We start from the raw sequence: 24,748 nt of genomic DNA, 5'->3' as shown, positions 1-24,748 counted from the left end.
AGCCTAATCCTAAACCTAACCCTCACACTCAACCCCACCCTAACCCTAATCCTAACCCTAAGCCTATCCCTAAACCTCAACCTAACCCTCACCCTCGCCTTAAGACTAACTCTAACCCTAACCCTATCTCTCACCCTAACCCTCCCCATAAACATAATTCTAACTCTAAACATCACGCTCAACCTAACACTAACCCTAAACCTCACCATAAACCTCACCCTAACCCTAACCCTCACCCTCATCCTCACTGTAAATCTAACCCTAACCCTAAAAATAATACTAACCCTAACCCTAACCTAAATCTAACCCTCACCATAAACCTCACCCTCAGCCTCACCCTCATTGCAAACTTAACTATAACCATAGCACTAACAAAAACCCTAACCCAAACCCTCATCCTTAACCTAAACTTCACCCTAACACTAATCCTCAATCTTACACTCACCCTCACCCTACCCCTACACCTAACCCTCACCCTAACCCTAACCCAGACCCTTACAGTAACTCTCACCCTCAGCCTAACCCTAAAGTTTACCTTTACTGTCAACCCCACCCTAAACCTCACCCTAACCCTAACCCTCAGGCTAACCCTCACCCTAAGCCCAACTCTAACCCTAGACCTCACCCTCACCCTAACCGTTACCCTAACACTAAAACTCTTCATACCCCTAACCCTAACCCTCACCCTAACCCTAACCAAACCCTCACCCTAACCCTAACCCTCTCCCTCACCATCACCCTCAGCCTAAACCTAAGCCTAACCCTAACACTAACCCTAACACTCACACTCACCCTCACCCTAACCCTAACCCTCACACTCACCCTCACCCTCAGGCTAACCCTAAGCCTAACCCTTACCCTCACCCTCACACTCACCCTAACCCTACCCTAATCCTAATCCTAACCATCACCATAACACTCAACCTAACCCTAACACTCACCCTAACCCTAACGCTAACACTAACCCTAATCCTAACCCTCAACCTAACCCGAACTCTAACACTAAACCTCACCCTCACACTAACCCTAACCCTAAACCTCACCCTAACCCTAACACTAAACCTCACGCTCACCCTAGCCCTCACTCTAACCCTAATCCTAACCCTAACCTTCATCCTAACCCTCACACTAATCCTAATCCTAACCCTCAGACTAACCGTAACCATCACCCTCAACCTCACCCTCAGCCTAACCCCAAGCCTACCCCTAAACCTAACGCTAAACCACACACTCAACCACACCATAACCCTAACCCTAACCCTAATATAACACTAATCCTAACCGTAACCATAACACTTACCCTAACCCTAAGATAAATCTAACCCTAAACCTCACCCTAAACCTAACCCTAAACCTCACCCTCACCCTCACCCTCAACATAAACCTAAGCCAAAAATTAACAATAACCCTAACCCTAACCCTAAGCCTCACCCTAACTATAACCCTCACCCTCACCCTAACCCTCTCCCTAACACTTACCCTCACCCTAACACTAACCCTAACCCTCACCCTAAGCCTAAACCTCACCCTACCCCTAAACCTAACCCTAGTCCTCACCATAACCCTAATTCTAACACTTAACTTCACCTAACACTAACCCTCATCCTCACCCTAAACCACATACTAACCATAACCCTAATCCTCAATCTAACCCTCAGCCTCACCTTAATCCCTAACCCTCACCCTTACCCTAACCCTCACCCTAACCGTAACCCTCACACTTATCCTAACCCTCACCCAAAGCCTAACCCTCAAATTTACCCTTACCATCACCCTTACCGTAACCCTCACCCTATCCCTAAACCTCATCCTAATCTTCAAGCTAACCGTAAGCCTAACCATCACCCTAACCATAACCCTAACACTAACCCTAACCCTAACCCTGACCCTAACCCTCCCCCTAACCCTAACTCTAAACCTAAACCTAACACTAACCCTCACACTAACCCTAACCCTCACCTTAACCCTAAACCTCACCCTAACCCTAACCCTAAACCTCACTCTCACCCTAGCCCTCACCCTAACCCTAATCCTAACCCTAACCATCACCCGAAAACTAATCCTCACCCCGACCCTCACCCTCAGCCTAAGCCTAACCCTAACTCTAACACTCACCCTCACCTTCACCTTAACCCTAATCCCTAACCTTACCCTAACCCTAACTCTAACCCTAACCCTAAACCCAATCCTAATCCTCACCCCCACTCTCACCCTCAGCCTAACCCTAAGCCCAACCCTAACACTAACCTGAAATCTAACCCTAAACATCACCCTCAACCTAACCCTATCTCCAAACCTAACTCTAAACCTCACCCTAACCCTAACCCTAACCAGGACCCGCAACCTCACCCTCACCGTAAATCTAATCCTTAACCTAACAATAACACTAAACCTAACACTAACCCTCAACCTAACCCTAACCCTCATCCTCACCCCAAACCTCACACTGAACCTAACCCTAATCCTCAATCTAACCCTCACCCTCACCCTTACCCTAACCCTCACCCTAACCCTAACCCTCACCGTTATCTTAATTCTCACCCTCAGCCTAACCCTCAACTTTACCCTTACCATCACCCTCACTCTGTCCCTCAACCTATCCCTAAACCTCATGCTAAACTTCAACCTAACCGTAACCCTAACCATCACCCTAACCTTAACCCTCACCCTCAACCTCACCCTCAGCCTAACCCTAAACTTAAGCCTAAACCTAACCCTAACCCTCACCCTCACCATTGCCCTCAACCTAACCCTAATAACCCTAACCCTCATCCTAACCCTCACCCAAATCCTATCCCTAACCAACACCCAAACCATAATCCTCAACCCCACCCTCATCCTCAGCATATCCCGAAGGTTAAGCTTAAGCCTAACCCTAACCCTCACCCTAACCCTCCCCCTAACCCTCACTCTAACCCTAAACCTCACCCTCACCCTAACCCTAATCCTCACCCTAACGTTAAACTCACCCTAAACCTCACCCTCACCCTCACTCTCACCCTCACCATAACTCTAACCCTAACGTTAACAAAAACACTAATAATAAGCCAAAACCTAACCCTCACTCTAATTCTAAACCTAACCATCATCCTCAGCCTCACCATCACTGCAAAGGTAACCTTAGCCATAACACTAACAATAACCCTAACCCTAATCCTAACCCTCACCCTCACCCTCACCCTAATCCTAATCCTAACCCTAACACTCATCCTAATCCTAACCCTCACCCTCAACTTAATCCTAACCCAAATCCTAACCCTCACCCTAACTCTAATCCTCACCCTCACCGTAACCATAACCCTCCCACCTACCTTCACCCTCAACCTAATCCTAAGCCTAAGCCTAAACCTCACCCTCACCCTAAACCTAACACTAACCCTAACCCTCACATTCACCCACACTCTAAACCTAACCCTCACCCTCAACCTAACCCTAAGCCTAAAGCTTACCCTAACCCTCACACTCACCCTCACCCTAACCCTAATCCTAATCCTAACCATAACCATAACCTTCAACCTAACCCTAACCCTAACACTAACCCTAACCCTAAACCTCACCCTATCTCTAACTCTAACACTAAACCTCATGCTCACCCTAACCCTAACCCTACACCTCACCCTAACCCTAACAGTAAAGGGCACCCTCACCCTAGCCCTCACTCTAATCCTAATACTAACCCTAACGCTCATCCTAACCCTAACACTAACCCTAATCCTAACCCTCAGCCTAACCCAAACCTTCACACTCAACCTCACACTCAGCCTAACCCTAAGCCTAACCCTAAACATAACCCTAACCCACACACTAAACCTCACCCTAACCCAAATCCTAACCCTAACCCTATATCTAACCATAACCCTCACCCTAACCCTCACCCTAACCCAAACCTAACACTAATCCTAACCCTAACCCTAGCAGTAACCCTCACCCTAAGCCTAAATCTAACCGTAAACCTCACCCTCACCCTAACCCTATCTCTAACCCTAACCATAAACCTCACCTAACCCTAAACCTAAACCTCACCTGCACCCTCACCCTCACCTTCAACTTAACTCTAACTCTAACCCTAACAATAACACTAACCCTAAACCTAACCATCAACCTAACCCTAATCCTCACCCCCAACCTCACCCTTAGCCTAACCCTAACCCTAACCCTAACACTAACGCTAATAATCACCCTCACCCTCACCCTAAACCAAACCCTAATCCTAACCCTAAGCCTAACCCTAACCCTACTCCTAACCCTCACACTCATCCTCAACCTAACCCTATCGTAACCCTAACACTCACACTATCCATCACATCAGCGATCAAACTAACCCTATTCCTAACCCTAACCCTCTGCCTAACATTCGATCTAACCCTAACTCTAACCCTCACCATAACCCTAACCCTCACCCTCAAACTCACCCTCACCCTAACCCTAAGCCTAACACTAAACCTAACCCTAACCCTCACACTCACCCTCACCCTAACCCTAACGTAACACTAACCCTAAACCTAAACCTCACACTAACACTGACCCTAACCCTAACTATAACCCGAATCCTAACCCTAAATCTCACCCTAAGCCTAACCCTAAACCTAACCCTTACCCTCACCCTCACCGTCAACGTAACCCTAAACCTAACAATGACAATAACCCTAACCCTAACCCTCACCCTAACACTTAACCTCAACCTAACACTAACCCTCACCCTAACACTTACCCTCACCCTAACACTAACCCTCACCCTAACACTTACCCTCACCCTAACACTAACCCTAACCCTAAAACTAACTCTCACACTAACCCTAACCCTCATCCTAACCCTAAAACTCACCCTAACCCTAACACTAACAGTAAACCTCACCCTCACCCTAGCCCTCACCTGAAACCTAATTCTAACCCTAACCCTCACCCTAACGCTAACCCTCATCCTCACCCTAAACCTCACAGGAAACCTAACCCTAATCCTCAATATAACCCTCAAACTCACCATAAACCCTAACCATCACCCTTACACTAACCCTCACCCTAACCCTAACACTCACCCGTATCTTAATTCTCACCTTCAGCCTAACCCATAGCTTTACCCTTACCATCACCCTCACTCTAACCCTCACCCTATCCCTAAACCTCATGCTAACCTTCAACCTAAGGATAACCCTAACCATCACCCTAACCTTAACACTCACCCTCAACCTAACTCTAAGCCTAAGCCTAAGCCTTACACTAACTTTCACTCTCACCCTAGTCTTCACCCCAACCCTAATCCTAACCCTAACCCTCATCCTAACCATCACCCTAATCCTAACCCTAACCATCACCCGAACCCTCATCCTCAACCCCACCGTCATCCTCAGCCTAACCATAAGCCTTAGCCTAAACCTAACCCTCACACTCACCCTCACCCTAATCCTAATCCTAAAGCTAAACAAAACCCTAACCCTAACCCTAACCCTCACCCTAACCCTCGCCCTAAACCTAACTCTAACCCTAAACCTCACCCTCACCCTAACCCTAATCCTCACCCTAACCCTAACCCTAACCCTCACCCTCACCCTCACCCTCACCCTCACCCTCCCCCCTCACCCTCACCATAACTCTAACCCTAACCTTAACAAAATCACTAATCCTAACCCTAAACCTAACCCTAACCCTAATACTAACCCTAACCCGCACCCTCAGCCTCACCATCACTGCAAAGGTAACCTTAACCATAACACTAACAATAACCCTAACCCTAATCCTAAACCTCACCCTCACCTAATCCTAATCCTAACCCTAACCCTCACCCTAATCCTAACCCTCACCCTCACCTTAATCCTAACCCAAATTCTAACCCTCACCCTAACCCTAATCCTCACCCTCACCGTAACCATAACCCTCACACCTACCTTCACCCTCAACCTAACCGTAAGCCTCAGCCTAAAATTAACCCTCACAATCAACCTCACCCTAACCCTAATCCTAACCCTAAGACTATCCCTAAACCTCAACCTAACCCTTACCCTCACCCTAAGACTAACACTACCCCTAACCCTACCTGTCACCCTATCCCTCCCCATCAACCTAATTCTAACTCTAAACCTCACCCTCAACGTAAACCTAACCCTAAACCTCACCGTAAAACTCATCCTAACCTTAACCCTCACCCTCACCCTCATTGTAAATCTAAACCTATCCCTCTAAATAATATTAACCCTATCTCTAACGCTGAATCTAAACCTAAAAATAAACCTCACCCTCAATGCAAACATAACTGTAACCATAACACTAACAATAACCCTAACCCTAACACTCATCCTCAACCTAAACCTCACCCTAACACTAATCCTCAATCTTACCCTCACCCACACCCTACCCCTAACCCTAACCCTCTCCCTAACCCTAACCCTAACCCTCACATTTACCGTAATCCTCACTCTCAGCCTAACCCTCAAATGTACCATTACTGTCACCCTCATCCTAACCCTCACACTAACTCTCAACGTCATGCTAACCCTCTCCCTGACAGTAACACTAAGCCTCACCCTAACCCTAACCCTCACCCACACCATAATTTTAAGACTAACCCTCACATTAACCCTCACCCTAACCCTAACACTAACCCTAACCCTCACACTCACCCTCACCCTAAAGCTAACCCTCACCCTCAACCTAAACCTAAGCCTAACACTTAACTTAACACTCACACTAACCCTCACCCTAAGCCTAGCTGTAACCTAAACCTCACGCTCACCCTCACCCTAACTCTAACACTAAACCTAACCCTAAACCTCACCCTAACCCAAACCCTAAACCTCACCCTCACCCTCACCCTCAACATAAGCCGAAACCTAAAATTAACAATAAACCTAAACCTAAATCTAACCCTCACCCTAACTATAACCCTCACCCTCACCCTCACCCTCACCCTAAAACTTACCCTCACCCTAACTCTAACACTAACACTAACCCTCACACTAACCCAAACCCTCACCCTAAGCCTAAACCTCACCCTACCGCTAACCTTAACCCTCAACCATACCCTAGCCCTCACCCTAACCCTAAACCTAACCCTACACCTCATCCTAACACTCACCCTAAACCTAACCCTAACCCTCACCCTAACCCTAACCCTAACCCTCACCCTCAATCTCGGCCTAAGCCTAAGCCTAACCCTAAGCTTAAGCCTAACCCTAACCCTTACACTAACCCTCACCCTAACCCTAACACCAACACTAACGCTAAATCTAACCCAAAACCTCATCCTCACCCTAAAACTAACTCTAAACTTAACCCTTAACATAAACCTCACCATAAACATAACCCTAACCCTCACACTCACAGTAACTGTAAACCTAACCCTAAACCAAACAACAACCCTAAACCTAACCCTAACCCTCATTGTAACCATAACCGTCACCCTAACCCTAACCCTCACCCTAATATTTAACCTCACCCTAACACTAACCCTAACCCTAACACTAATCCTCACACTAACCCTAAACATCACACTAACACTAAACCTCACCCTAACCCTAAACCTCACCCTCACCCAGCCCTCACCCTAACCGTAACCCTCATCCTTAGCCTAAACCTAAAACTAACCCTAAAACTAATCCTCAATCTTAACCTCACCCTAACCCTACCCCTAACTCTAACCCTCAATCTAACCCTAACCCTCACCCTTACCTTTATCCTCACTCTCAGCCTAAACTTCAAATTTTCCCTTACCGTTTTCCTCACCCTAACCCACACCCTAACCCTAACACTCATCCTAACCCTCACCCTGACTGTAACCCTAAGCATCACCCTAACCCTAACCCTCACCCTCACCCTCAGCCTCAGCCTAGCCCTAAGCCTAAGCCTAAGCCTAACCCTAAACCTCACCCTCACCCTAGCCCTCACCCTAACCCTAATCCTAAACCTAACCCTAACCCTAACCCTAAACCTCACACTCACCCTCTACCTAACCCAAATCATAAACTTAATCCTATCCCTAACACTAACCCTCAAACTAACCATCACCCCAGCGCTCACTCTAAGAGTAATCCTAACCCTAACCCTCATCCTAACCCTCAACTTAAACCTAACCCTAACCCACACCCTAACCCTGACGCTAACCCTCACCCTCAGCCTCAGCCTAACCCTAAGCCTAACCCTAAACCTAACCCTAACCCACACACTCACACTCACCCTAACCCTAATCCTAAACCTAACCCTCACTCTAACCCTAACCCTCACACTAACCCTAACCCTAACCCTAACCTAAAACTAACCCTAACCCTAACACTCACACTAACCCTCACCCTAATCCTAGCTCTAAACCTAAACCTCACCCTCACCCTAACTCTAATTCTAACCTTAACCCTAACCCTAAAAATAACCCTAAACCTAAGGTTAACCCTCATTCTAACCATAACCTTCACCCTAACCCTAACCCGCATCCTAACACGTACCCTCACCCTAACACTAACCCTAACCCTAACACTAATCCTCACACCAACCCTAAACAACATCCTAACCTTAAACCTCAACCTAACCCTAATCCTCACACTCACCTTAGCCCTCACCATAACCCTAATCCTAACCCTAACCCTAATCCTAACCCTAAACCTAACCCTAACCCTAACCATCACACTAAACCTAATCCTCATCCCCACCCTCACCCTCAGCCTAACCCTAAGCCTAAGCCTAATCCTAACCCTAAACCTCACAATCACCCTCACCATAACCCTAATCCTAAATCTAACCCTAACTCTAACCCAAACCTCAACCTAACCCTCACCCAAACCCTAACCCTAACACTAACCCTAACCCTAGCCCTCACCCTAACCCTCCACATAAACCTAACTCTAACCCTAAAACTCACGCTCACCCTAAATCTAAACCTAACCCTAAACCTCACCCTCATCCTCACCCTCTAACCCTAACCCTAACCCTAACAATAACACTAACCCTAAACCTAACCCTAACCCTCACCCTCACCGTAACCCTAAACCTAACCCAAGCCCTCACCCTAACCGTAATCCTAACCTTAACTCTTACCCTCAGCCTCATCCTCACTGTAAACTTAACCTTAACCATAACACTAACAATAACCCTAATCCTAACCCTAATCCTAACCCTCACCCTCACCCTAACCCTAACCCTAACTCTCACCCGAACCCTAACCCTCAACTTCACAGTAACCCTAACCCTAAACCTCACCCTCATCCTCACCCTCAGCCTAACCCTAAGCCTAAGCTTGACCCTAACCCTAACCCTCACACCCCCTCACCCTAACCGTAATCCTAACACTAACCCTAACTCTAACCCTCACCCTAACCCTCCCCCTAACTCTAACTCTAAACCTTAAACCGCACCCTCACCCAAACACTAACTCTAACCCTAAACCTAAACCTAAACCTCACCCTAACCCTAACCCTAAACCTCACCGTCACCCTCACCGTAACAGTAACCATAACCCTAAACATAACAATAACCCTAACCCTAACATTAACCATAACACTCACCCTAACCCTAACCCTCAACTTTACCCTTGCTGTCACCTTCACCCTAACCCTCACCCTAAACCTAACCCTCATCCTAACCCTCATCCTAACCGTAACCCAAACCATCACCCTAACACTAACCCTCAACCTGACCCTCACCCTCAGACTAACACTAAGACTAACTCTAACCCTAACCCTAACCCTAACACTTACTGTCACCCTAACACTTACCCTAACCCTAACACTAACCCTCACACTAACCCTAACCATCACGCTAAACCTAACACTCACCCTAACCCTAACTCTAACCCTCACCTTCATCCTAGCCCTCACCCTAACCCTAACCCTCATCCTCACGCTAAACCTCACACTAACCCTAAAACTAATCCTCAACAGAAACCACACCCTCACCCTAACCTTAACAATCACCTTCACCTTAACCCAATCCTCACATTTACCCTAATCCTCACTCTCAGCGTAACCCTCAACTTTACCCTTACTGTCACCCTCACCCTAAACCTCACACTAACCTTAAACCTCATCCTAACCCTCACCCTGATCGTAAACCTAAGCATGACCCTAACCCTAAACCTGACCCACACCCTAAACCTAACACTAAACCTCACACTAATGCTCACACTAACACTGAGTCTAACCCTAAAACTCACCCTCACCCTAACCCTAACACTCACCCTCACCCTCATCCTCAGCCTAATCCTAAGGCTAACCCTAACCCTAATCCTCACACTCAACCTCACCCTAACCCTAACCCTCACCCTCACCTTCACGGTAACAGTAACCATAACCCTAAGCATAACAATTACACTAACCCTAACACTAACCATAAACCTCAACCTAACACTAACCCTCACCCTAACACTTACCCTTACCGTAAAACTAACCCTAATCCTAACACTAACCCTCATATTAACCTTAACCATCACCTTAACCTTAACCCTCAATCTAACTCTATCCCTAACCCTCACCCTCAACCTAGTCCTCACCCTAACCCTAACCCTCATCCTTACCCTATAACTCACACTAACCCTAACACTATTCCTCACACAAACCCTCACCCTATCCCTAACATTCAACTTTACCCTTGCTGTCACCTTAACTCTAACCCTCACCCTAAACCTAACCCTCATCCTAACCGTAACCCAAACCATGACCCTAACACTAACCCTCAACTTGACCCTCACTCTCAGAATAACACTAAGCCTAACCCTAACCCTAAACATCACCCTCACCCTAAACCTAAAGCAAACCCTAACACTCATCCTAACCCTAACCCTAACAATAACCCTAACCCTAACCCTAACCCTCACTCTAACACTTACTGTCACCCTAACACTAACCCTAACCGTAACACTAACCCTCACACTATCCCTAACCATCACGCTAACCCTAACACTCACCCTAACCCTAATCCTAACCCTCACCCTCACACTAGCCCTCACCCTAACCTTAACCCTCATCCTCACGCTAAACCTCACCCTAACCCTAAAACTAATTTTCCACCTAAACCACACCCTCACCCTAACCCTAACACTCACCTTTACCCTAACCCAATCCTCACATTTACCCTAATCCTCACTCTCAGCCTAACCCTCAACTTTACGCTTACTGTCACCCTCACCCCAAACCTCACACTAACCCTAACCCTCATCCTAACTCTCACCCTGACCGTAAACCTAAGCATCACCCTAACCATAAACCTCACCCACACACTAAACCTAACACTAAACCTCACACTACTGCTCAAACTAACACTAAGTCTAACCCTAAACCTCACCCTCAACCTAACCCTAACCCTCACCCTCACCCTCAGCCTAATCCTAAGCCTAATCCTAATCCTAACCATAAACATAACCCTCAAACTAAACCTAACACTCACAATAACCCTAAGCCTAACACAAACCCTAACCCTAACCCTCAACCTAACCCTAAATCTACCAGTAAACCTCACCCTCACCCTAACCCAAACCCTAAACCTCACCCTAACCCTAACCCTAAACCTCACCGTCACACTAGCCCTAACCCTAATCCTAACCCTAACCCTCATCCTAACTCTCACCCTAACCCTAATCCTAACCCTCAACCTAAACCTAACCCTTACCCTCAACCTCACCCTCAGCCTAAACATAAGCCTAACCTTAAACATAACCCTAACCCACACACTCACCCTCAACCTAACCCTAATCCTAACCCTAACCCTAACTCTAACCCTAACCCTCACACTAACCCTCACCCTAACTCTAACCTAACACTAACCCTAAACCTAACCCTCAAACTAACCCTCACCCTAAGTCTAAATCTAACACTAAACCTCACCCTCACATTAACCCTAACTCTAACCCTAATCCTAACCCTAAACCTCATACTCACCCTAACCCTAAACCTAACCCTCACCCTAACCCTAACCCTCACCCTCACCCTCAACCTCAGCCTAACCCTAAGCCTAAGCCTAACGCTAACCCTAATCCTCACACTCACCCTCACCCTAACCCTAATCCTAACACTAACCCTAACCCTAACCCTAACCCACACCCTAACCCTCCCACTAACCCTAACTCTAAACCTAAACCTCACCCTCAACCTAACCCTAACTCTAACCATAACCCTAAACCTAAACCTCAGGCTATGCCTAACCCTGATGCTCTCCCTCAACCTCACTGTACCCATAATATTTACCCTAACCCTAAAAATAACACTAATCCTAACCATAACCATAACTCTCACCATAACACTAACCCTCATCCTAACACTTTCCTTCAACCTAAAACTAACCCTAATCCTAACACTAACCCTCACACTAACACTAACCATCACCTTAAGCCTAAACCTCAAACTAACCCTATCCCTAACCCTGAACCTAACCCTAGCCCTCACCCTAACGCTACCCTTCATCCTCACCCTAAACCTCACACTAACCCTAACACTAATAATCTAAACCTCACACTCACCCTAACCCTAACCCTAATCCTCACCCTAACCTTCACCCTAACCCTAATCCTCAACTTTACCCTTACTGTCACCCTCACCTTAACCCTCATCCTAACCCTGACCCTCATTCTAACCCTCAGCCTACATGTAACTTTAACCATCACGCTGATCATAACCCTAAACCTCACCCTCACCTTCAGCCTAAACCTAAGCCTAAACCTAACCCTAAAACTCACCCTCAACCTAGCCTTCACCCTAACCCTAATCCTAACCCTAAACCTCATCCTAACACTAACCCTAAACCTAACCCTAACCCTAACACTAATCCTCACACTCAACCTAACCCTAACCCTCACCCTCATGCTCGGCCTAAGCCTAAGCCTAATACTAAGCTTAAGCCTAACCCTACCCCTCACACTAACTGTCACCCTAACCCTAACGCTAACACTAACGCTAACTCTAACCCTAAAACTCACCCTCACCCTAACCCTAACTCTAACCCTAACCCTAAACATAAACCTCAACCTAAACCTAACTCTAAACCTCACCCTCACTGTAACCGTAACCCTAACCCTAACAATAACCCTAAACAAAACCCTAACCCTCATTCTAACCATAACCCTCACCCTAAACCTAAACCTCAACCTGACACGAACCCTCACCCTAACATTAAACCTAACACTAACACTAATCCTCACCATAAACCTAACCGTCACCTTAACCATAAACCTCACCCTAACCCTAACCCTCACCCTAGCCCTCACCCTAACCCTAACCCTCATCCTCACCCTAAACCTCAGACTAAACCTAAAACTAATCCTCAATCTTAACCTCACCCTCACCCTAACCCTAAACCTAACCCTCAACCTAACCCTAACCCTCAGCCTTACCATAATCCTCACTCTCAGCCTAACCTTCACTTTTACCCTTACCGTCACCCTGATTCTAACACTCACCCTAACCCTAACCCTCATCCTAACACTCACCCTGACTATAACTCTAAGCATCACCGTAACCCTAAAACTCACCCTCACCCACAGCCTCAGCCTAAACCTAACCCTAAGCCTAAACCTAACCCTAACACTCACCCTCACCCTAGCCCTCACCCAAACCCTAATCCTAACCCTAAATCTAACCATAACCATAACCATCACCCAAACCTAATAGTCATCCCCACCCTCACTCTCAGCCTAACCCTAAGCCTAAGCCTAACCCTAACCCTAACCCTCACACTCACCCTCACCATAAGCCTAATCCTCAACCTAACCTTAAACCTAACCCTAAACCTCAACCTAACACTCACCCTAACCATAACCATAACACTTACCCTAAACCTTACTGTAACCCTAAATCTCACCCTCACCCTAAACCTAACCCTAACCCTAAACCTGACCCTCACCCTCACCCTCGCCATAACTCTAACCATAACTCTAACAATAACACTAACCTTAACCCTAACCCTAACCTTAAACCTCACCCTAACCCTAACCCTAAACCTCAACCTCAGCCTCACCCTCACTGTGAACTTAACCTTAACCATAACACTAACAATAACCCTAACCCTAATCCTAACCCTCACCCTCAAACTAACCCTAACTCTCACCCTAACCCTAAGCCTCACCATCACAGTAACCCTAACCCTAACACTCACCCTAACCCTAAACCTAACCCTAATCTTAAACCTCGCCATAATGCTAACTCTAAACCTCACCCTCACCTTTGCCCTCATCCTAACCCTAAACCTAACTCTAAACCTCATCCTAATCCTCACTCTAACCCTAACCCTATCCTCAACCTAACCGTAACTCTCAACTTCAACCTTACCCTCAGCGTAACCGTATGCCTAAGCCTAACCCTAACCCTAACACTCACACTCACCCTCACCCTAATCCTAACACTCAGCCTAACCCTAACCCTCACCCTAACCCTCCCCCTAATCCTAACTCTAAACCTAAACCTCACCCTCAACCTAACCCTAACTCTAATCATAACCCAAAACCTAAACCTCACCCTAACCCTAACCCTAACCCTCCCCCTCCCACTCACCGTAACCATAAACCTATCCCTAACCCTAAAATAACCCTAACCCTAATACTAATCCTAACCCTAACCATAACTCTCACCCTAACCCTAACCCTCACCTTAACATTTACCCTCACCCTAAAACTAACCCTAATCCGAACACCAACCCTCGCCCTAACCCTAAACATCACCTTTACCCTAAACCTCAACCTAACCCTATCCCTAACCCTCACCCTCACCCTAGCCCTCACCCTAACCCTACCCCTAATCCTCACCCTAAACCTCACACTAACCCTAACACTGATACTCAATCTAACCCTCACCCTTACCCTAACCCTAACACTAATCCTCACCCTAACCCACAACTTAACTCTAGCCCTCACCTTTACCCTTACTGTCACCCTTACCCTAAACCTAACCCTAACCCTAACCCTCAGCCTAACAGTAACCCTAACCATCACCCTAAACTTAGCCCTCACCCTCACCTTCAGCTTCAGCCTAACCCTAAGCCTAAGCCTAAACCAATCACTAAACCTGACACTCACCATAGCCCTCACACTAACATTAATCCTAACCCTAACCCTCATCCTAACCCTAAACCTAACCATAAACTAAACCAGCACTCTAAACCTAATCCTCATCCCCACACTCACCCTCAGCCTAACCCTAAGCCTAAGCCTAACCCTAACCCTAAGGCTCAAACTCACCCTCACCCAAACCCTAATCCTAACACTAACCCTAAACCTAAACCTAAACCTCAACCTAACCCTCACCCTAAACCTAACACTAACCCTAACCCTCACCCTCACCTTAGTCCTCACCCTAACCCTCACACCAAACCTAACCTTCACCCTCACCCAAATCCGAACCTTAACCCTCACCCTAAACCTACGCCTAAAGTTAACCCTAAACCTCACCCTAACCCTGACACTAAAACTCACAATCACCCTAGCCCTCAACCTAACTCTAATGGTAACTCTAAACCTCATCCTAACCCTCACCCTAACCCTCATCCTCACCCTAAACCTAATTTTAACCCTCAAACTAAACCTAACCCTGACCCTCACCATAACCCTAACACTAATTCTCAACCTAACCCTAAACCTAACCCGAGCCCTAAACCTCACCCTAACCCTAACCCTAAAACTCACCCTCACGATAGCCCACACACTAAACCTAATCCTAAACCTAACCCTCATCCTAACCCTCAACCTCACACTCAGCCTAACCCTAAGCCTAACCCTAACACTAATCCGAACCCTAACCCTCATACTCACCCTCACCCAAACCCTAATCCTAAAACTAACCCTATCCCTAACCCTAAACCTCACCCTAAAACTCACCCTATCCCTAAACCTAATATTAAGCCTAACACTAACCCTCACACTAACCCTCACCTTAACACAAACTCTAACTCTAAACCTCACCCTCACCCTAACCCTAACCCTCACCCTCACCCTCTCCCTCAGCCTATCCCTAAGCTTAAACCTAACCCAAACCCTAACAATCACACTCACCCTAACCCTAACACTCAGCCTTACCCTAAGACTAAGCCTAAACCTAACACTAACCCTCATCCTAACCATAACCCTCACCCTAACCCTAACACTCACACTAACCCTAACCCTAACCCTAACCCTCACCTTCACCCACACCCTCACCCTAACCCTCACCCTCACCCTAAATCAAACCCTAACCCTAAGCGTGACACAAACCCTAACCCTCACACTCACCCTCAACCTAAACCTAATCCTAAAACTAACCCTATCCCTAACCCTAGCCCTCACAGTAACCCTCAACTTAGTGCTCACCCTAAACCTTATCCTAACCCTAAACCTCTACCTAACCTAACGCTCACCCTAAACTGAATTCTAAGACTCACCCTCATGCTAGGTCTAAGCCTAAGCCTAAGCCTAACCGTAACCCTCACCTAACCTTAATCTGAACACTAACCCTAACTCTAACACTAAACCTCACCCTAACCCTAATCCTAACTCTAAACCTCATCTTCCCTCACACCAGCCCTCACCCTAATCCTAACATTAATCCTCATCATAAACCTCACCCTAACCCTAACCCTAATCCTCACCTTAAACCTATCCCTAACCCTCAACCTAATCCTAACCTTCACTCTCACCATAACCCTAATTCTAACCATCACCCTAACCTTAAACTTAACCCAAACCCTAACCCTCACCCTAACCCTAACCCCCACCCTTAACTTCACCCTCAGCCTAACCCTAAGCCTAACCCTAAACCTAACCCTAACACACACACTCACCCTTACCCTAACCCTAAATCTAAACCTAAACCTACCCCAAAACCTCAATCTAACCCTCACAATCACCATAACATTAACACAAACCGAAAGCCTAACCATAACTCTCATCCTAAACCTAACCCTAATCCTAACCCTCACAGTCACGCTAACCCTTACCCTAATACCAAATCCTAACCCTAAGCCTAACCCTCATCAGCACCCTAACCCTCACCCTAACCCTAAATCTAACAATAACCATAACCCAAACCCTCAAAATCAGCCTCACCCTAACCCTAACTCTAACCCTAAAAATGACTCTCACCCTAACCCTAACCCTAACCCTAACCCTTAACCTCACCCTAACCCTAACCCTAACCCTAATCCTCATCCTCACCCTAGCCCTCACCCTCACCCTAATCCTAACCCTAACCCTCATCCTAACCCTCACTCTAACCCTAAACCTCACCGTCACCAAAACCCTTAACCTAACCCTCACCCTAACCCTAAATTTAACCCAAACCCTAACTCTCACCCTAAGCCTAACACTAAACCTCACCCTAAGCGTAACCCTCACACTCAGCCTCAGCCTCAGCCTAAGCCTAAGCCTAAGCCTAACCCTAACACTAACCATTACACTCTCCCTAACCCTAACCCTAATCCTAATCCTAACCCTAACCCTCACCCTCACCTTATCCCTCACCTTAACCTTAACCCTAACACTAACCCGAAACCGAACCCTCACCTTGAGCCTCACCCTAGCCCTAACTCTAACCCTAAATCTTACCCTCACCTTAACCCTAACGCTAAACCTCACCCTAGCCATAACCATAAACCTCACCCTCAACCTAGCTCTCCCCCTAACCTTAACCCTCATCCTAATCCTCCCCCTAACCCTAGCCTTAACCCTCTCCCTAACCCTAACTCTCACCCTCAGCCTCACCCTCAGCCTAAGCCTAAGCCTAAGCCTAACCCTAACCATCACACTCACCCTAACCCTAACACTAATCCTAAAGCTGACACTAAGCCTAACCCTCACCCTCACTCAAACCCTCACCTTAACCCTAACCTAACATTAACCCTAACCCTAACCCACACCCACAGCCTCACCCTAACCCTAACTCTAGCCATTAACGTCACCCTGACCCTAACCCTAACCTAACCCTAAACCCAACCCTAACCCTAAACCTAACCATCACCCTCAATCTAGCCCTCACCCTAGCCGTAATCCTAACCATAAAACTCATCCTAACCCTCCCCCTATACCTAAGCATAACGCTCACCTTAACCCTAACGTTCTCACCCTCAACCTCACCCTCAGCCTAACCCTAAGCCTAACCCTAAACCTACCCCTAACTCACACACTCACCCTCAGCCTAAATCTAAGCCTAACCCTAAATATAACCCTAACCCACACACTCACCCTCACCCTAAACCTAATCCTAACCCTAACCCTAACCCTAACCTTCCCCCTAACTCTCACCCTAACACTAAACCTAACACTAACCCTAAACCTAACCCTCAACCTAACCCTCACCCTAACCCTGAGTCTAACCCTAAACCTCACATTCACCCTAACCCTAACTCAAACCCTAACCCAAACCCTAAAACAAACCCTAACCCTAACCTAACCCTCACCCTCACCGTAACTGTAAATATAAACCTTACCCTAACAATAAACCTAACCCTAACCCAAACAATAACCCTAACTCTAACCCTCATCCTAACAATATCCTTCACCGTAACCCTCACCCTCACCCTAACACTTACTCTCAACCTAACCCTAACCCTAACCCTCACACTCACCCTAAACTTTACCCTAATCCTAATGCTAACCCTAAGCCTAACACTCACACTCACCCTCACCCTAACCCTAACCCTAACCATAACCCTCAACCTAACCCTAAACTTCACCCTCACCATAACCCTTACCCTAACCCTCAACCTAATTCTAAACTAAACCTGAATCCTAACTCTCAACCTAACCCTAACCCTAACACTCACCCTAAACCTAACCCTCACCACACCCTCAACCTAACCCTAACACTAACCCTAACACTAACCCTCAACCTAACTCTCACCCTAACCCTAACTCTAACCCTAAACCTCACCTTCACCCTAAACCTAACGCTACCTCTAACCCAAACCCTAAACCTCACCCTAACGTTAACCCTAATCCTCACCCTCAACCTCACAGTAACTGTAACCCTAAACCTAAACCTAACAATAACCCTAACCCTAATCCTAAACCTCACCCTAACCATAACCCTCACCCTAACCCAAACCCTCACCCTAACACTTACCCTCACCCAAAAACAAACCCTAACCCTAAAGCTAACCCTCACACTAACCCTAACCCTAACGCTAAACCTAAACCTCAACCTAGATCTCACCCTCACCCTAAGCCTAACACTAACCCTAAGCCTAAACCTCACCCTCACTCTACCCATAACCCTATATCTAACCGTAAACCTCACCCTCACCCTAACCCTAACCTTAACCCTAAACACCACCCTAACCCTAACCCTAATCCTCACCAGTACTCTCAACTTCACAATATCTATAACCCTAACCCTAACAGTAACCCTAACCCTAACCCTAACAATCACCTTAAACATAATCCTCACCTCCACCCTCACCCTCAGCCTAACCCTAAGCCTAAGCCTAACCCTAACCCTAACCATCACACTCAACCTCACCCTAAACCTAAAACTAACCTTAACCATATCCCTAAAGCTCAACCTAACCCTCACCCTAAACCTAACCCTAACCCTAACCCTAAATCTCAACCTAACCCTCCCCCTAACCCTAACTCTAACACTAAACCTCAACCTCACCCTAACCCTAACCCTCACCCTAACCCTAACACTAACCCTAACGCTAAACCTCACCCTAACATCCCCCTAACCCTAACTCTAACCCTAAATCTAACACTCACCCTAACACTAACCCTAACTTTAAACCTCACCCTAATCCTAACCATCACCCTTACCCACCACCTCAAAGTAACTCTAACCATAACCCTAATAATAACACTAACCATAACCCTCAACCTCACCCTAACCCTAACCCTCACCCTAACCCTAACACTAACCCTAACGCTAAACCTCACCCTAACATCCCCCTAACCCTAACTCTAACCCTAAATCTAACCCTCACCCTAACACTAACCCTAACTTTAAACCTCACCCTAATCCTAACCATCACCCTTACCCACCACCTCAAAGTAACTCTAACCATAACCCTAATAATAACACTAACCATAACCCTTACACTAACCCTAACCCTAACCATAACCCTCACCCTCAGCCTCACCATCACCGCCATCTTAACCCTAACCATAACACTAACAATAACCATAACCCTAAGCCTAACCCTAATCGTCACCCCCACCCTCATCCTCAGCCTAACCCTAAGCCTAACTATAACCCTAACCCTAACCCTGACAGTAAGCCTAACCCTATCCTTAACCCTATACCTAAACCTAAACCTAAACCTAAATTTAACACTAATCCTAAGCTTTACCCTCACCCTAATCCAAACCCTAACCCGAACCCTCACCCTAACCCTAAGCCTAAGCCTAAGCCTAACCCTAACCTTCACACTGACTCTATCCTAACCCTAATCCTAAACCTAACCATACCTCTAAACATCACCCTAACCGTAACCCTCACCATAGCCCTCACCCTAACCCTAATCCTTACCCTAAACCTCATCCTAACACTCACAATAACCCTAAACCTAACCCTCACCCTCATGCTCGGCCTAAGCCTAAGCCCAAGCCTAAGCCTAACCGTACATCTGACCCTCACCCTAACCCTAAGCCTAACACTAACCCGAACTCTAAACCTAAATCTCACTCTCACCCTAAGCCTGACTCTAACCCTAAACGTAAACCTAAACCTCATCCTACCCTAACCGTAACATTCACCCTCACCCTCACCGTAACCCTCATCCTAAACCTAAACCTCAACCTAACACTTACCCTCACCCTAACCCAAAACCTAAAACTAACACTGACCCTCACACTAAGCTAAACATTACCCTTACCCTAACACTAACCCTAATTCAAACCTAAACCGCACACTAACTCTCACCCTCACCATAAACCTAAGGCCAACCCTAACCCTAAAACTAACCCTCACACTCACCATAACCCTAACCCTAATCCTAATCCTAACCCTAACCCTAACCCTCACCCTCACCCTAAACCTCACCCTAACCCTAAACCTAAAACTAACCCTAAAACTAACCCTCACCCTCAGTCTCACACTAACCCTGATTCTAACCCTAAACCTCACCCTCAACCTAACCCTAATGCTAAAACTAACCCTAAACCTAACCCAAACACTAACGCTCCCCCTAACTCTCACCCTAACCCTAACATTAACACTAACCCTAACTCTAACCCTAACCCTAAAACTAAACCTCACCCTAACCCTAACCCTAACACTCACCCTAACCCTAACCCTCACCCTCACCCTCACCCTCACCCTCAGCCTAACCCTAAGCCTAACCCTAAACCTAACCCTAACCCTCACACTAACCCTAACCCTAAACCTAAACCTAATCCTAACCCTAACCCTATCCCTCACCCTCACCCTAACCCTCACCGTAACCCTAACACTAATATTAACCCTAAACCTAACCCTCACCTTCAACCTCACCCTCAGCCTAACCCTAAGCCTAACCCTAAACCTAACCCTAACACACACACTCACCCTTACCCTAACCCTAATCCTAATCCTATCACTAAGCATCCCCCTAATTCTCACCCTCACCCTAAGCCTAAGACTAAACCTTACCCTAACCCTAAACCTAACCCTCACTCTAACCCTAACTCTAACCCTAAATCTCACCCTCACCCTAACCCTAACTCTAACCTTAAACCAAACCCTAAACCTCACCCTAACCCTAACCCTAACCGTAACCCTAACATTCACCCTAACCCTAACTCTAACCCTTATCCCCACAATCACCCTCAGCCTAACCCTAAGCCAAAGACTAACCCTAAACCTAACCCTCACACTCACCCTCACCCTAAACCTAATCCTAATCCTAAACCTAACCCTAACCCTAACCCTCCCCCTAACTCTCATCCTCACCCTAACCCTAAGACGAAGCCTAACCCTAACCCTCAACCTAACCCTCACCCTAACCCTAACTCTAACCCTAAATCTCACCATCACCCTAACCCTAACACTAACCCTAAACCAAACCCTAAACCTCACCCTAACCCTAAACCTAACCCTAACCCTAACATTCACCCTAACCCTAACTATAACCTTAACCTCACCCTCACCCTATCCCTAATCCTAAACCAATGCTAAACATCACCCTAAACCTAAACATTACCCTAACACTTACCCTCACCCTAACACTAACACTAACATTAACACTAACCCTCACACTAACGCTAACCATACCGCAAAACCTAAACCTCACCCTAACCCTAACCCTAACCCTCAACTTCACCCTGGCCCTCACCCTAACCCTAACCCTCACCCTCACACTAAACCTCACACTAACCCTAACACTAATCCTCAATCTAACCCTCACCCTCACCCTAAAACTAAACCGAACCCTCATCCTTACCATAACCCTCACACTCGGCCTAACCCTCACCTTTTCTCTTACTGTCACTCTCATCCTAACCCTCACCTTAAACCAAACCCTCATCCTAAACCTCAACCTAACCATAACCCTAACCATCACACTAACCTTAACCCTCACCCTCACTATCCCTAAACCTCACACGCACACTAGCCCTCACCCTAACCCTAATCCTAACCGTAACCTTCATCCTAACCCTCAACCTAACGATAACCTGAAGCATCACTCTAAACCTCATCCTTATCCCCACCCTCACCCTCAGCCTAACCCTAAGCCAAAGACTAACCCTAACCCTATCCCTCACAGTCACCCTCACCCTAACCCTAATCCTAAACCTAACCCTAACCGTAACCCTAACCCTCCCCCAACTCTCACCCTCACCCTAACCCTAAGACTAAGCTTAACCCTAACCCTCAACCTAACCCTAACCCTAACCCTAATTCTAACCCTAAATCTCACCCTCACCCTAACCCTAACTCTAACCCTAAACCAAACCCTAAACCTCACCCTAACCTTAACACTAACCTTAACGCTAACATTCATCCTAACCCTAACTCTAACCCTAAACCTCACCCTCACCCAAACCCTAACACTAAGCCTAATGCTAAACGTCACCCTAAACCTAAACCTTACCCTGAAACTTACCCTCACCCTAACACTAACACTAACACTAACCCTCACACTAACGCTAACCATCACCTTAAACCTAAACCTCACCCTAAGACTAACCCTAACCCTCAACTTCACTCTGGCCCTCACACTGACCCTAACCCTCACTCTCACACTAAACCTCACACTACCCCTAAAACTAATCCTCAATCTAACCCGCACCCTCACCCTCAGCCTAACCCTCACCTTTACTCTTACTGTCACCCTCATCCTAACCCTCACCTTAATCCAAACCCTCATCCTAAACGTGACCCTAACCATAACCCTATCCATCACAATAACCCTAAACCTCACCCTCACCTTCAGCCTCAGCCTAACCTAAGCCTAGTCCTAAACCTATCCCTTAACCTCACACTCAGCCTAGCCCTCACCCTAACCCTAATCCTAACCCTAACCCTCATCCTAACCCTCAAACTAACGATAACCTGAACCATCACTCTAAACCTAATCCTTATCGCCACCCTCACGCTCAGCCTAACCCTAACCCAAACCCTCATCCTAGCACATACCCTAACCCAAATCCTAACCCTAACACTCACACTAACCCTCACTCTAACCCTAAACCTAACCCTCACCCTTAATCTAACCCTCACCCTCACCCTCAGCCTCAGCCTAACCCTAAGGCTAACACTAACCCTTACCCTCACACTCACCTTCACCTTAACCCTAATCCTAACCCTAACCCCAAGCCTAAACCTAACACTAACCCTAATCCTAACCCTCAACATAACACTAACCCTAACGCTAACACTCACCCTAGCACATACCCTAATCCTAATCCTAACCCTAACGCTCACCCTAACCCTCACTCTAAACCAAAACCTAACCCTAACCCTCACTCAAATGCTAACTTTCAACCTAACCCTACCCCCTCACACTAGCCCTAAACCTCAACCTAACCCTCACACTAACCCTAACTCTAACCATAAACTTCACACTTGCCCTAACCCTAACACTAACCGTAACCCTAAAATTCACCCGAACCCTAACCCTAAACCTCACCCTCACACTAACACTAAACCTCACCCTCACACTAACCCTCAACCTAACCCTAACCCTAACCCTAACCCTCAACCTAACCATAACCCTCACCATAACCCTAACACTCACACTAACCCTAACCCTAAACCTCACCCTCACCCTCACCCTCACCCTATGTCTAACCATCCCCCTTACCCTAAACCAAACCCTAACCTTAACTCTCACCCTAACCCTAAGCCTAACCCTAACCCTAACCCTAATCCTCTCACTCACCCTCAACCTAAACCTAATCCTAAACCTAAACCTAACCGTCACAGTAACCCTCACCCTAGTGCTCACCCTAACCCTAATCCTAACCCTACACCACATCCTAACCCTAACCTCACCGTCACCCTCACCCTCAGTTTAACACTAACATTAATCCTAATCATAACTCTAAGCCTAACACTCACCCTTACCCTAAACCTCACCCAAACCTTAAATCTAAAAATAACCCTAACCCAAAACCTCACAATCAGCCTCACCCTAAACCTAACTCTAACCCTAAACCTCAATCTCACCCTAAACCTAACCCTAACCATAAACCTCACCATAACCCTAACCCTAAACCTCATCCTCACCCTAGCCCTCACCCTAACGCTAATAATAACCCTAATCCTCACCCTAACACTAACCCTAACCCTAACCATCACCCTCACAAAACCCTTACCGTACCCCTCACCCTAACCCTAAACTTAACACTAACCCTAACTCTCACCCTAACCCTATCCCTAACACTCACCCTAAGCCTAACCCT

The sequence above is a fragment of the Dipodomys merriami genome, unplaced genomic scaffold, assembly GCF_024711535.1.
Source record: "Dipodomys merriami isolate MVZ:Mamm:240054 unplaced genomic scaffold, mDipMer1.0.p SCAF_126, whole genome shotgun sequence".
In the NCBI taxonomy this organism is placed as follows: domain Eukaryota; kingdom Metazoa; phylum Chordata; class Mammalia; order Rodentia; family Heteromyidae; genus Dipodomys; species Dipodomys merriami.
This window is presented reverse-complemented; position numbering follows the sequence as displayed.